Raw genomic sequence first — 15,744 nt, 5'->3', positions numbered from 1 at the left:
GTGAACACAGCTGGTTGAATTCATGGAATCATAAAACAAAGTTTAAAATCTTACTTAGAGCACTGTGTAAGCAGATAGTACTATTAATTCACAAATTTTAAGACCTATGGTGGTTTCGTGAAAACTATTGCTTTTAAAAGAGGGAAAATAGAAATCAATAGGTTCTCCACTATCAAACTATCATCTATTAAAACTCTAGAGACTGTACATTTTAATGTGTTTATTTACCTAGCTAGTGGCTTGTTTTGAAACCACTTAGGTAGTCATCTGGTTACCTAAGTGGTTTCATTCACAGTGTAACCTGATCACCTGCTTTTCCTCATTTGAACATGTGCTTGGTTCAGATATGGCTGGTGTGTGCGTGTGCATGTGTATGTGTGTGTGTGTGTGTGTGTGTGTGTGTGTGTGTGTGTGTGTGTGTGTGTGTGTGTGTGTTTGTTTGTGTGTGTGACTCTTTGTCATACACCATTCAAATGAATTGGTCCAGTTTCATCTGTAAGGGTCCGGGAAATGTGGTGTATTGTTTGCAATATCTCAGTCTGTCTGCATGCTTCAAATTTATGCAGTGCAGTTTTTTTTGCAGTGTTAGTATTGCAAATGTTGTCTTCTACTATTATTTCTGTTGGTCGCCTTTTCAGGTATTTCCCAACATTGTTTAATTTCCTTGACATAGTTGAGCAATTCATGAAAGAATCTATTTTTTTCTTTAAATTTTTATTTTTAGTCGCCATTGTTGCAGCATGCTTCATCCTCGCAGATTTTACCAGGCAGAATTGTTTCTGTCCATGCAGGAAGTGCTGGTGTTTGCAGTAGTATTAGCTGTGTGAGTGCTTTGACTTTGCTCTTATACTGAGCACTTTACAGGCATACACAATATCAGTGTGCCACGTGAATATTCATTTTGTGCAAATATAGTGGTTGCCTTTTTCTTCCTTGTTGAAGGCACCAGCTGTTATTCTCCACTTCTTGTTGTTAATGTTTTTAAAACTCTACAAGTCCAGTGTCTCCGTAAACAAATACAAGGGCTCTCTCTTCAGAAGTCAGTCTTGATAAAGATACTTCGTGTGAGAAAAGCATGAGTGAAATGTTTTAAACTGGGGTTTCCTGTTAAACAATTTTAGGGAATCGGTCTTCTGGCAGGATTTTGTCCTTCTTATTGAGTCTGTGGCTCTTTCTTACTATGTGAAGTCCTGTCTTGAAGCTCTGATCAAGTAAGACATGTGAATGAGCCGAATGTCATGCTGTCTGCTGCGCATACACATATGTGGGTCAGCAGTGTGGGGCTAAGTCACTGAATACGTTACTGGATCGAAATGTGCTGCTGTTTGCACACTTGGACAATGTGCTTTGCCTGCATCACTTTAGAAGAAGCACATTTTGTTGAAGAAAGGGGAGAGACGTGACATTTTAGTAAAATATAGTGCAGGAGTTCAAAGCCGTGCAGTGACAGCGTGGCAGTCTGAACATCAATTTACTCATGGCATGTAAGAGAGAGACATCTCCCCGCTGTATCCTTTCTCCAGGATCTGCTTCACATATATTGCTGAGCTACGCATTATCTGTATTAGTGATCTCGGAAATTGCTCAGTGTGTGGTGACCTTGGTGCCAGTAACAAGATACTTGTCTAGCTATAACATCACCAGTGCTGTGTAACCCTTTCACCAGCCGCAACTGTGAGCATAAAGCCCTACAGACGGGTGACAAATTAAAGGAAAACCCTGAATAAATGAGTGGAGAAACATAACGAATGCAGATGCTTCCACACAGGTGTACTGCATGGTACAATTAAGCAATTAACATCCAATCATGCTCTGTGGCATGTATAAAAATGCTGAGCAGGCCTAGTTGATCTTGATTTTGGATCAAGATGGCAAGAGGAAAAGATCTAAGTGGCTTTGAAAGAGGGTTCATTGTTGGGGCACGGATGGCAGGAGCTTCAGTCACAAAGACTGCTCAACTGGCTAAAATGACATCTGCATTTAGATCTATGGGAAAGACATCAGTAAATAGGGCTGGAAATTGTGGTGGACAGGACACATTTGATGACCGTGATGCTCATGCATTAGTATGATATGTAAGGAAAATCAGAAGAGCAACTCTTCCTCAGGTGACTGAGAATGTCAATGCAGGACGTGATCAGACTGTGTCAGCAAGAACAGTCCGTCGCCAATTACATAGAGAGGGATATTATAGTAGGGTTGCAGTGCATAAACCCCTCATTACAAAGATGAATGCACATTTGAGAGTTCAGTGGGGCAAAAACCATAGGCACTGGTCTACAGAGATGTGGAAAAAAGTGATATGGTCAGATGAGTCATCCTTCACCATATTCTCGACAAGTGGGCGAGTGCATGTGTGGCGTACACCAAGAGAACGGTACAGGCCTGAATGCTTGACCCCTACAGTGAGGGGGTCCGGTGGCTCTGTTATGCTGTGGGGGGCATTTTGCTGGCATGGTTTGGGTCCACTTGTCCCCTTAGAGGGAAGGGTCACTGCAAATCAATAGTTGTTCTGAGTGATCACCTTTATCCTATGATGAAACATTTCTATCCTGATGGGAGTGGTCTCTTCCAGGATGACAATGCCCCCATCCATAGGGCACAAGGGGGCACTGAATGGTTTGATGAGTATGAAAATGATGTGAATCATGTGCTATGGCCTTCGCAGTCACCAGATCTCAACCCAATTGAACACCTATGGGAAATTTTGGACCAACGTGTGTTAGACAAAGGTTCGTGGTGGCCCAACACCTTACTAAGACACTTTATGTTGGTTTTTACTTTAATTTGTCACCCCTCTGTATTTCACAGTGCAGTGATCAATTAGTATGCTTTTATCTCTCAGTCTCAGGAAATCTCCTCTGAGATGTTTCACCTTGTCTGAGTAAAAATATGTACGCTTACCCAAACCTTCTGTCATATTCATAATATGCAACTTATTTTTTAACACTGGGACATATGCATGTAACTTGTGGGTCATTGTGAATGGTTTAGCATTACTTAATCTGTCATTAGGGTCATCACTTTATTTTTCCCAGTTTTGTCTTTCCCAGCTTTGGAATGCATGAATATTGTGCCAGGTTTGATTTTACATGTTAAATAATTATTTTGGTGTCAGGATTTGCTCTGCAACTGGAGTTTCCTTTTTGCTGCAGTTCTCTTAATAGTTGCCATGTGATGTGGCAAAGAAATGCCGGAATGCCTTTGTTGTGTCACAAATGTACAACGTTTTTATGGTTGACAAACTGCAAGGCTTATACATATTTTTTGGAATCTAAAATTGCTAGGGTGGGCATCATTGGCTTGCAAAATCCAGCTTTTGAAGACATCATTTAAATTAATAAACATTTTCTGCATCATTGCTCTCGTGCTTTTTTTATTCACAATGATTCAAAATTAGCAAAATACGCACAATAAAACAATATCAAAAAACATTGGATACTCACATCACGTTCACTCCAATAGTCAAAACCACCAATTTTTAAGATAAAATAGTCATCAGTAATCAAAATATAACAATTTTGTTTGGTGAAGTTATCCTCATCAAAGCAGCAAAACCCATCATTAGGACAAACCCAGGGAATGCAGTGCAATGGGTCTGCAGTCTTTCCTCAATGGATGAATATCACAAAGGTTGATCTGGTTTGGAAAAAAAGAGAACACGTTCAGCTCAAATGTATAAAATAATTTAATATAAAAATTGTACAAAATTTGAAGAATAAAGCAAGCGCAATCTAATTACAAATCATGTAGTTTTTATTATTTTCTCTAAAAAACAGGTCCCATTTTATTTATCTATTTAATTTGTTTGTTCATTCATTTGTTTGTAAACAACAACCTTTAAGGAAAGTCACTTTAAAGGACTTATGCAAATGATTTCAAATCCATATTAGAAATTTGGCTGTGATTCACCATCTACATGTGACAAATGTGTGAGCCTACTTTCAAGGAAAATATGAGAGGGCTATGCCAAAGCTGATCCCCTTTTAACTCAGAATGACTCTGTTATTGTCTTAAACTCACTTTTTGGCCCATAAAACCAACAGCAAATATTTAAAAATCAGTGCTTGGTGTTATGGTTTTCAGCTGACAGATTAAGAAAAGATAAGAGAATATAGATATAATTAACTTGTAAATTCAAGTGCCATTTCAAAACAGCATTCCTTTGGCAGTTTGGTTGATTTGTGCTGAACTCCTTGACACACTGTATACTGTAATCAGATGTTGTTAAGATCATAATGTTTTTGGAGGATTAATACAAATAATATGTAAATAAGACAAACATTCTTGCATTAAATAATTTTAGAATTATTCTGAAGAAGAGAAATCAACAATGGAGATCATGGACACTAACAAGTCCAATGCAGTAGAATAATTATGTTTATAATGAATCAAATGTTTTGAGATTTTTCTTGAAATGTAATAAAACTGCAAAATGTAAAACAGAACCTGGTATAGTTCATCCATAAGTATGTTCCTTTTCATTTTACCTGCAGAATGCAGTTACCAACATGGTTTTGCATAGCAAACAGAGCACAAAATATGATGAAGTCATATCTGCCAACTTAACAACAAGAATGTCTATTCAGTGACTAGCTTGTCAAATTAGTTTTGTATGTGCAGTAATATTATAGTTTGCTACCTGCATTTGAATGACATCTGTTTAGCAAATTGCACCTTGAATTCAACAAAAGATATTTCACTAGAACAAAGTATAAAGGCTGCTATTTAACTCAGCAGAAGTCATCAAAGTGTATATTTCTGTCTCCTTGCATGTCTGAAAGGATAGTAGAATAGTAGAGTGAGAGTACGCTCTTCTGTGAATCTGTGGTGGTGAATCTGATGTTTGTCGCAGACAGCACATTGTCCTATCAGCCTGCTGCCCATAATATTGTCAAATATTATCACTTACCAACTGACGCACTCCATGGCTTAAATATAAATCAGTGTTTGGCTGCCCTTTCCTTTATTCTCTGCAAATGCTGACTTGGGGGCATTTTTTGCCAGTTTAGTGAGCCCACGGTAAGCACAGCCACAGTGGCGTGGAATGCTGTGTTTAGCCCCTTGGGCTGAGAACAGCTCTGGTTTCGCTATTTAATGCCTTTTTCAGACTGAAGGTCTGTTTTATTTGCCAGAGGGGTGCAAAAATTTTTCTGTCTCATTTCGTTCATTCATTAGACTAATGTGGGGCACAGTGTTTCTCCCTCTCTGTGTGCGATACGTTTGTTTTTCACTTGATCCTGGTACTGGGACACTGTTGCATGAGATGCAATAGCTTAGCATGAAGGTGCAATAGGGCCAGCCGCCAGCTCTTCTCTTTTTGTTTATAAAAAGTCCCTCCAGCAGTCCTGTATGCGTTGTAGAGAGCAATGTCTAATGTATCCCACTAAGTGCTGATTCAATCCCATGCAAAACTTGTATGAGCATTAGCCTGGAAATCTGCTATTGCTATCATATGCTTAAAATGAAATAAAATAATGCACTTTACACATGCATGTTTCTGAGTGGGTTTAAACACAGCAGAGGCTAAGGATTTTCATTGAGCTTCTGCGGTGTTTGTAATGGTGTTTTTGAATTAAGCTCCACTGGTACCTGCTGGCATTTGACTATAATTAATAGAGCATAAACGCTGCTGTATGAGCAGGTTCTGTGTGATCATCTCATGGAAATGAGCTGTACAGGCAATGTGCAGCCATAGCTGATATTATTATTGCACAAGATTACTGTTATTGGCTAATAACTGTTCCTGAAAATGATCTAAACAGAAAATGTATACAGTAATATGCTAGCTTAATGCAAAATAGATCATAGATCAAATGTTGATCAAATAAAGGTAGCCATTGAGTATTTGTACATTCTCAAAGGCTTTCAGTTTGCACAGCGGTTTAAACCAGCATATTTTTGCAATTAGTGTGTATGAAATAATATCTGAGACATAACCCAGACTATTTTACACCCAGGTATACACCTTGTTTAAAGCCTGTATATAGACAACAACAGAAACTGCACCCATACACATGCACTATTTGAACTACTTTGCAAATTATCTCTTTTTTTTCTTGAGAACTGATGGGCACAGCAAATTTGTGAGGGAGAAAAGCAATTGAGCTAGGTGTGGTGCGGAAGCTCAGGAGACTTTGAAGGAAAGTACGATTACAAAGTAAATGTTAAATATAAAAGTTCAACTCACTTATAATCACTGAGAGCAATACCTTTTATCATTGTGATTGTGGTAGCTTACCTTGGACACAAGTGGATGAGACAGTAGAACAGGATATGAATCAATCCGATTCGTATTACTCATGTGCTTGAGAATGAAAGCAAAGCAAACAGCCATGTTTACCGTTCATGATTATTAAAACTGAAGTGAATTACTTGAATGACCTACTGCAGATTTTGTTTTTTCCTCCAATGGGCCTGCGCTGAACACCAGCCAGTCCTGGAGCCCCGTGCTGTGCCTTGTCAGCATATGTGCTGATGAAGTCTTCGGAACCACTGGCATACTGTAAATATCTTTGATGCTTCCTGGCTCCCTCTCGCTGTCCTCTTCTCTCTGTCTTCTGTTGAAAAACATCTTGAGGCTCTTATGTCTGAAATTGTTCTGTAATTGTTCTTTTTGTAGATATGGTATTAAAAAAACAACAATCACAGTGTGGTGACACAGTGAGATAGATCAGCAGCAAGCTGGCTAGCCACCATTAATATTATCACTTGTCTATCTGACCAAGCTCACTAAAAACGTTATGTATTGTTAACAATCGTCACTTTGAATACATGTAAGTAAGAAGCGTGTTAACCTATTTTTGGTCAATGCAATATATTTTGCCTTTGCTACGTTCTCTGTAGTAATCCAGTGAAGGAAGAGCTCACTCCACTGCCGTGTTGTCAGCCTGCCTCACTTGGGAGGCTGATATTAGCCAAAAGAGTAGGGTTCAGGTCAAGTTATTGAGCACTGGGTCAGTGATTTTTATTGAAATATGTCATCACATTACCAAAGTAGTTAATCCACATTCAAAACAATGCAAACTCCCACAGAAATTAAATACCATTTTGGCCCGAATATAGGTGGGTCTGATTATATGACCGTCATATAATCAGATCGATTTTATAGACCCTTATCAGACCCACTTTCATTTCTTCAAATGAAGAAAACAAGAACCTGTGAAAACCACAAAGATTTTTTGTAATATTTTGTTTAATGTGCTTTTATTTAATTTGCCCAAATATTAGCTTTTTGAAGTAAGGATCATGTAATCCTTGGATTCAGTTCTTGCATGCACCCAAATGGGGATTTTACACACATTTTATCCAAGTCCCTAAGTGCACTACAGGAGATATCAATGCCCATTTAAGGGTTTGATGCTTCTCTCACGCTCAGATTAGTAGCATATAGCTAACCGGTGAAGATTATTTCTGTTTTTATTTGTGCAAAAACTCTAAAAGGTTTTTGGTTGCATACTGGATTGCAGGCAAGTAGGCTATGTTGGAGGATTCATAGTGACACAAGACTGGGTTCAGGGCTTCCCTGCATGAGTGCAGGATGTGGCAAGTGTAATTGGAATGAAGTTGGAATGAAGTATGAAGATAAAACACATTTTAAATGAACTCTATCCCCTGGCATTTCTTTGGTCAATGGCACAATATTGTGGAACTTAGTTTTAACATGAGCAATTTTGATGAGATTGCGAATACGCAGTGAATTGAATTTTTTAAAATATATTATTTTGGGGGGCAAAAACCTACCTTATATTTTCAGTACTTTTATATATTTTCAAAATTGCTATATTGCTATATGTGTTCGCCATCCCTCTAAACACAACCAAACATGCACACGCATACACGGTGGGACATGTGGCATACACACAATGACATGTAGATACAAATTGTATTGTCAGCTGTGCACTTGATGCTACTGCAGAATGACTTTAGAAAATTGAAATTGGCCTTGCATATGAAAAATTAAATTTATTAAAATAATTGAATAGACAACATTTGACAGCTGTGGTTGTCATTCTGTTTTTTTTTTTTTTTTTACTCTCTGTTGGCCCTATTGCTCACTCATTCAGTGAGTGAGTAAAGGTCACTACTGTTTCTAGGGCTGCTTAAAAAGCTGTTGTTCTGACATTATATTAGCTTGTACAGAATTATTTCTATAAAATTTATCAGTGAGTGATGGCAACCTTTTCTTTCTATATCATTACTACTCTATTTCTACAATAGCTAATGCATAGTTTCATGAGAGAGATGTATTAGCTACATTTCGTTTTTTGATGTTGAAAGTTCCTGATGGTATTAGTATAACAGTGGGAGTGCCCTGACAACCCCACAGGGAAACTAGTCTGCTCACTACCTAGTTAAACAATGAATGGCTTTTTGTCATCTCTGTACCTTTTGCTGTCTATTTGAGATTTATTTAATAAAATAATACTTACCATGGAATGAATTTTCAATAGCTGCAGTATTCAGAAATTAATCCATTGTTTTTTTTTCATATTTATGACTGCAGACCCCTGTGTGTGTGTGTGTGTGTGTGTGTGTGTGTGTGTTTGAGTGCATAGTTTTATTAGCAGGAGTCTTATGCAGACAGAGATAGCTGTGATCCCAGTGGCACCTCATAGCTATTGGCACATGCCATTACATAGTAATAAAAATAGTGGATTCTCTTTTATGGTAATCATTTTTTTATCATCCTCACTTTAACAAGCTGTTAAAGTGGTAGACTGTGAGAGACGCAAAACCTCCTTTTGCAGTGGTGAAATGCTTTGAAGTAGGCCAGCATCAACATTGTTACCATCCACTTCCTCTGATTGTCATGGAGCACTTTGTGTGCAGCATTCTCTTATTGTAAACAGCATTGATCTGGCCCGCTGCCTCTCATGCAGCCACTGCATAAGAGTTGAGGGCTGCTGGAACCCAGACTGACTGGTGTCAGACTTCGATTAATTCAAACACTCATCTTTGCTGTTGTTAATCCTGTCTCTGGGAGGGCCTGAGTGAATATGCACCAGTGTGGGAGGCACGTGTCCCCATGTTTTTTGAATTCGTAATACAGAATAAGAGTAAGCCTGTATCCTTGTAACAGAAGAGTGCCCCTTCTTTTGAATAGAAAATTGTTTTCTTGCGAGTGCATACGTAGTGAAGCAGGAACGTGTGGCAACAGAAAAAATAAATGCAAAGCAGTTCCCCTTCCTTGGTGACTGAGTTTCCACCCTGACTACAGTGAGATCAGTCACAGCAGTTGAGATCTTTGTACTCAGTGGAACCCAGTGGCACTTTATAATAGCAGTCAGTCATCAACATCGATCTCCAGACTAAAAGAGCACAGATGGGTGTTTTAACACTGCTACTGTCATCATTAGGTCCTTGGGTACCACAGAGCATGCTTCATATGATCATAGATACCATAGTGATTTGCAAATTGCTATTAATTGTCTCCTTCAGGTTAGATTCAATGGACTGTCAAGTTCTGACAGTAGGCTGTCCATGTGTGTGCAGCATTTTTACAAGTAAAGGTTAGCATGAAAGCTACCCATCATATTTAGTTTTTCCCATTACATGCTAGGCCAGAATTTGAGAGCATGCTTATTCAGCTGGGATACTTAGCAGTATTTGGACTTTGGACTCTCATCTTTGCCACTCTATTTGAAAATGTGCACCATACACAAGAAAACAGATCTCACCTGCCTCTGTGAGATCAACAGTGCCACTGCAGTTGACATTCAAATGACTGTTGTGTGCTGTGACTTTTTTACTTTACACATCATGTCTCCATCATTCTGAATTGCCATACCTGGGAAGAAAAAAAGTGTGTAAGGTTCGTTTTTACACATTTTTAAGAAAACAGTACACCTCATTACCTTACACTGTTGTCGTTTAGCAGATGCCCTTATGCAGAGTGACACATAGGTTACAATTTGTTCATTTTATCCATTTATAGAGCTAGATATTTGCTGAGGCAATTCTGGGTTGAGTACCTTGCACAAGGGTACAGCAGCAGCGCCCTAGCAGGGAATGGAACCAGCAACTTTTTGGTTACCTTTTGGTTATTGAATTGAAATTATATTAATTATGTAAGTAGTTAAGCACCAATGTAAAAGAATGGTTCAGTTCAAGGGTTTCATTCTTTTTATTCTTGGTTTATTATTGTTTGTATCAATGTTTCCTATGCATGCTATACAGGTCTGGAGTATTATCATTCAGTCAAGCATGGAACTGATGAAGCCCAATGCATTAACATGTTTTAAACTGGTAAAAATGGAGGGGGGTGAGGGCATGAGGGCATCTATAATTTTTCTACCTCTCTGTCTCTTCAGATGCACTGTAACATTCAAAAGAGTGACTGCATCTGTTAACCATGCCAGCAAATAGTGGTCTGTTTTAGACATTTGCCAAAAAAGGAAACACAGCTTAGCCTAAAATGACTTGCATGTTTAATACTGCGTCGGTCAAAAGTGGGTCAGCGCATCAAACACTAATACCCTCTCTCCTGGCAGCTTAATAATTAATGAGCTTCTGTCACTGAAACCTTGTGCTGCGGTGGTCTTCACGTTCCCAGACTTGATTGGTAGAGCCCCTAAATCAGCCTCACTGAGACAGGCTGTTACGTCTCTATGAGAGGGTGCTTCACATTTCTAGCTGAGAAGATGTAGGTTCCACCACGTCCCCTGTGGTTTTGAATCTGTGTGTTTCAGAGGGAAATCTAACTACACACACTTCTGTTAATGCCCATGTTTTTTGGGGTGTCCATTTGTTTTTGTTTCTTTTTTTAGAATGCATTTTACCTCTCTTTAATTAGAAGTTTGTTCCCTAATATTCTGTTAGTGAATTCCTAAATGTTTCTCAGTGAGTAGTAATAATTAAGGCAGTCTGGATGTTACACAACAGTGGTCGGTGAGCTGCATTCAGGCCCATTCACTGATTCATAATTTCTAATCCTTTTCACAAAGCACAATTCAGGCAGTTAGATAACTGGTCTGACCATCTCAGGGGGATACCCAGTTGAGCCCTTTTATCAAAGGGCTTTAGCACAGGCTTTCTATCATGGGTATTTCCTGACTCTTAGCATGCACTGTTGATGGTTCACTTAAGAATAAACTGTACACATGCCTCCTTTTTTACTGGTCCCATAAAAGATTCATAAGTCTGCACTCATGTTCTGTATAAGATATGGTGCTGCTATGTTTCAGTCCTGTGGTACCAAGAGGCTGTCAATGCAAAAATGCATTAGTATTTCATCAGGAAGTTCATGTGATGAACATATGTTGAGTATTCATTGTAAACATTTAAATGTTTTTTTTCTTCTCTTTATGCTATTACTTGCTTTGAGGAGTTTTTGGTCCAGATGAAATACTGAACTGCTCTGGGGAGTACATACCTCTTTTTTTTAGCAGGCTTATAAGCCAAATTTTTCTTGTCCTTTCAGTTATCATTTTAGCAAGTTTCAGCTGAATCCATGAATTGCACTCCTCAATTATCCTGCTCACGGCTGTCTTTGAATAAGCAATATCATCCTTCCTCTACCACTCCATTTCATGAAAATTCAAACAACTGAGGTTGGGGAGGTTATAAGTACCTGTATAATAAATAAATATTATCACACCTTCGGACGCTGCAAGTCAAGTTACGCTCTGTTACGTAGTCTGTCTGTTGTTTTGCTATAAACACCTCCTTTTTCAGGGCGAAAATATTTGGGGCTATAGCTCCGAATGATCAGACCTAATGATGCCACTGGTCTTAGTTCACCATCTTGAATTCATGAAAATTCATTACTTAAAAATAGTATGCAATCTTTTGTTTAAAAAGATACTTGTGTGTTTTTGTTGTCTAGTCCCAATTGCTTTGATGAAAGGTTTTAAGGCAAAATCAACTTCATTCATCCAATCAGATTATTGTGTCACATTATGCCATGTTATATCATCACATTAGACTGCAGATTGCCTGCCATCAGTACACATGTGGCATTTGAAGATGGGGGGGCTTTAGATGACCAAACAAATGTTAGCCCAAGTTTTGGTCCATTTGGATACCTACAGAAAAGTGTTCCCATAATATCAATAGGCATACAGTTGTTCTGCTTGGAACTTAAACTGCAGTAAATGATTTAAAGTGTTTGTTTCAGTGCTAGTGCACTGTGTAGTATGTGTATGTAGTACTACTATATAACTAGTATGCAGTCTATACATAAGTATGTATGTAACTGTGAGCTACATAAATTAATAGCAGGTATACAACAATGAATGGCATCTTTTTTATCTCTGGGGAAAGGAGGTATTTTGGTCTGACCACAGTAGCCTGCACTTGAATATATTATATGCTCTGTAAGTCACCCTGGATAAGTGAGTGTGTCAAATGAATGAATGAGTAAAAATAGCACAAGGAGCTGTACAATGCCTCTGAATATCACCAGCCTTATTAGAACAATTATAGCTTTGGTTTTAATAATTCTGTTAATCATAATGTAATGGCTTGGGAGTGATGGTTAGGACTGACAGTGTTGTCAGCTTGATCAACAGCCTGGATCAGACCCTGATATTTTGTCCGTTTGGAAGGAAGTGGAAAAAGGGGTTGGGGGGGTTGAAGAGACAGTGCCCTTATTGTTGATCCTCCTCTCTCTGCCCACCAGACTGTTGGCACAGGCAGCGCCCACAGGAGCCTGGTGAAAGCACAGATCGAGCGAGAGAGAGAGAGAGAGAGAGAGGGAGGGAGCGCTGCCTGGAAAGCCAGTGAGAGAGGCTTTTATATCCGCTATCAGGTCTGTGTATCCAGCTGCCGGAGAAAAGGGTGGATTTCAAGCAGGGAGGGGTGTGTGTGGCTATCTGTGTTAGGTTTGTTGGACAGGGAGGTGGGGGGTTGGGGGGAGGGTGGAAGAGGCTATCGCGACAAGCAATAAAGAGAATCTGTGTTCCGGAGGCCGAGAGATAGAGCGAAGAGAGAGAAGGAGGGGGTGAACGGTTTAGAAAATTCTATGTGTATTGCGTGTGGGCTGCAACTGCAGAATGCAGCTATTGGGTCTCTTTTTTGTTGGTCGACAGATGGAATTCGATTGAAAAGAATATATTTCCGAGAACTGGCATCCTGGGGTTTGCATGCATAATGAACGCTTTGCGCGGTTACCGTGTCACTTATGTGTTCCAATTAAAATGACCGCTGGGACAGGAAACTGTCTGCATTTGGACTGTAGCTGCAGAGGTGCATTTTGATTGTTGCTCCACTACAGGATCACGGCACAATGAGAAGGATTTTCATGGTACAGACTTGAAAAAGATTGCTTCCTCGGCCTTATTAAGACATGCTGTTTCATAATGGAGTCTTTGTCTTTAAACAGTGCTGTTTTTGTGTCACCATTCAGATGAATGTTTTTGGAGATGTGTTTGGCTTCTTTAGGGTCATATAGATTAATCATTGTCATAAGCAGGAGCTCAAGGGCAGACCATCCCCTTATTGCTATGATCAGTCCTGCCACCACCCCCTCTGAAGGGCAGCTGCACAGAATTTGTCTATGAACAATTCTTCAGTACTGCAGGTTTTTTAATGAGCATTTGCTCTGTTGCTTGAAAAAAGATGGTTTGGGAATAATTGTGCTGTCCTGTCAACAGATGTATCACTGTGTGTGACTAGAAGGATGAATACTGTAGATATGATGCTGATTTTATGTGGTTACATTTATTTGTGAACTTGCTATGCTGTTTGAGATGCTATTTTCCTTCTATAATTTGTTGCACATTGTTTTATAGTAATGCATTCAAAGTGTTGCTCAGCAGGTCAAATACATTTATGGTACCTGTATGTACAGATGCCATTACAGCAACATTGCTTGGACTCATGTTTCAACATGCTGTTTTACGTAATACATACATATATAGCATGTTGTGTAAATTGATCTTTTCAATCAACTTGTCCATAGTAGACATCTGTAACTTATGGCAAGAACCATAATAGCATTATGCCTTTAAATTTTAGACAGTCATTCTGTTCTTGAGGGTCGTATTTGAAACTGGCTCAGTTTGTCAGCAGGCCATGTTGGAACAGGCATGCTTTCATGCTGTCAGGTGGTTCTGTTGGGTGTGTGCACTTCACATCTGTTGAGCGCGCCACAGAAAGTTGCAGACTGCACAGTTATTGCGTAAGGCCTGAGTGGAGCAAGATGTGGCCAGATAGATCAGCCTGTTCCTGGAATATGAGCTCATACTGTGTTCACTGGTAATACAGGCCTGCCAGTCATTCTCTTGTCCTGTTTGCCTTTGTGGGACAAAAGGCCTCTGCAGTGTTTTCCAACAGAAGGTTTGTGAGCAGTTTAACCTGTGCTTAGAATCCCGAAGGGAGAATGCATGAAACACCCACCTCTTTCTCTTGCTAAAAAGTGCTGGGAGGGTTAAACAATCATCCAGGAGCACAGGACAGGTGTTCAATGTGAGAGAATTGTCTATGATGCAAGACAAGGTAATTTCCATTGAACTGTTTACACAAGACTACAGCACATGACCTCAAATGCCATAGAAGGCAGACTGGTGGGCTAGTCTTCTACACCCATGTTTTACATAGTATTGTACAATTCAAATTCAAAAAAGGTTTGTCTATGATGGACCTGACCCACACTCATTTGAGGTTTAGCTTGTATAAACAAATTACATTTTTTTGTTATTTCGGGGAGGGGGGGGGGGGGGGGGGGGCACTTATGGATACAATGGATACAATGTCTGAAAAAAACATCCTTTATCATGTCCAGAAACTTACAATAAACAAATGATACCACAGGGGCCTTTTACTTTAAGAATAACTTCAGGTAGGACCTCATCAAGTTAATGTAGTCAGAGTAGTTCAGGTAAATCTAGTGCAGCATTCTGTGAGATAATAAAGAGCAATTTTCCTAGTTGCAGGGGGTTTTGAGGATTTGTGTAGATTCATGTACATACTTATACAAGTGATTGGTAAAGATGTGGGGTAGACCATGTAGTATAATCTGTTTTATTTAAATAGTCTCTGTATTGGATCCAAATACGGAAATGGTAGAACCCCTGTAATCTGCAGATATTCCAGGAAATTCTCCTCCCCGTTCAGGAGTCTGACATCCTGAAAAGTGGAGTGTTAAATTTATTTGACATGTGTTTGTATTTTATCTTTCTTCACACTAAACCCTAAGACTAACTTTATGTCTAACTTATGTAACTTTACTTTTTAAGTCATGATTTAAGGAGCAGACTGCAGTCAGGTTGAAGGGCATTGGTTGGCCATCCTGATGGCCATTCTGAAAGAGAAAAGTGATAGGACTTCTAATTTGAACGTGGAGTATCCTTGGCTTACCAGATTATGAACCTGGGGCAGGAGAAAATGTCAAAGTTCTCACATGGGGGGTTTGCAGGAGAAAGTGTATGAACTGCAGTGCATGTCAGGACACTTTGTCAACAGCTACTGTGGGTCCTGGTTAAAGGAATTCTGCATTCAGAGGCCATAAATCTAATATAACCAGTTTTTCATATTTGCCTGCAGTATGTAAATGATCGGTTTGCCAGCCATCTCAATTGTGTGGTGCAGAAATGCTCACAGGAGAGATTTCTGGAATGATGCCCACTTCCTAAGTGGAAGGATGAACTTCTCTGAGGAAGTCACGCGTCAGTGAGTGGAGGATTGTTTTTTCTGTGAGCCATTTTGATGTGCTGTCCTCATTTCTCTTTACAACCGGGGCACAGGCTCCTTTTTGTCGGAGCAGAATGGTCAAGGGACAGTCACTCTAGACTTCTGAGTGTG

The 15,744-nt window shown here is 39.4% G+C and overlaps 1 protein-coding gene across 3 annotated transcripts in view; it reads left to right on the top strand.

Moving 5' to 3' along the window:
* The window catches only part of ano8b (anoctamin 8b), a 33,383-nt gene that overhangs the window by 3,398 nt on the left and 14,241 nt on the right, over positions 1 to 15,744 (top strand). The window contains exon 1 of one of the 3 annotated variants that reach the window (XM_036520803.1): positions 12,681 to 12,751. The exons of the other annotated variants lie outside the window; for them this stretch is intronic. The gene's annotated coding sequence lies outside the window, so the exon portion shown is untranslated. Of the gene's footprint in view, positions 1 to 12,680; positions 12,752 to 15,744 lie in introns of those variants that run through there. 3 annotated transcript variants of the gene reach the window in all.

Source organism: Megalops cyprinoides, chromosome 2 (assembly GCF_013368585.1).
Source record: "Megalops cyprinoides isolate fMegCyp1 chromosome 2, fMegCyp1.pri, whole genome shotgun sequence".
In the NCBI taxonomy this organism is placed as follows: Eukaryota; Metazoa; Chordata; class Actinopteri; order Elopiformes; family Megalopidae; genus Megalops; species Megalops cyprinoides.
This window is presented reverse-complemented; position numbering and strand designations above follow the sequence as displayed.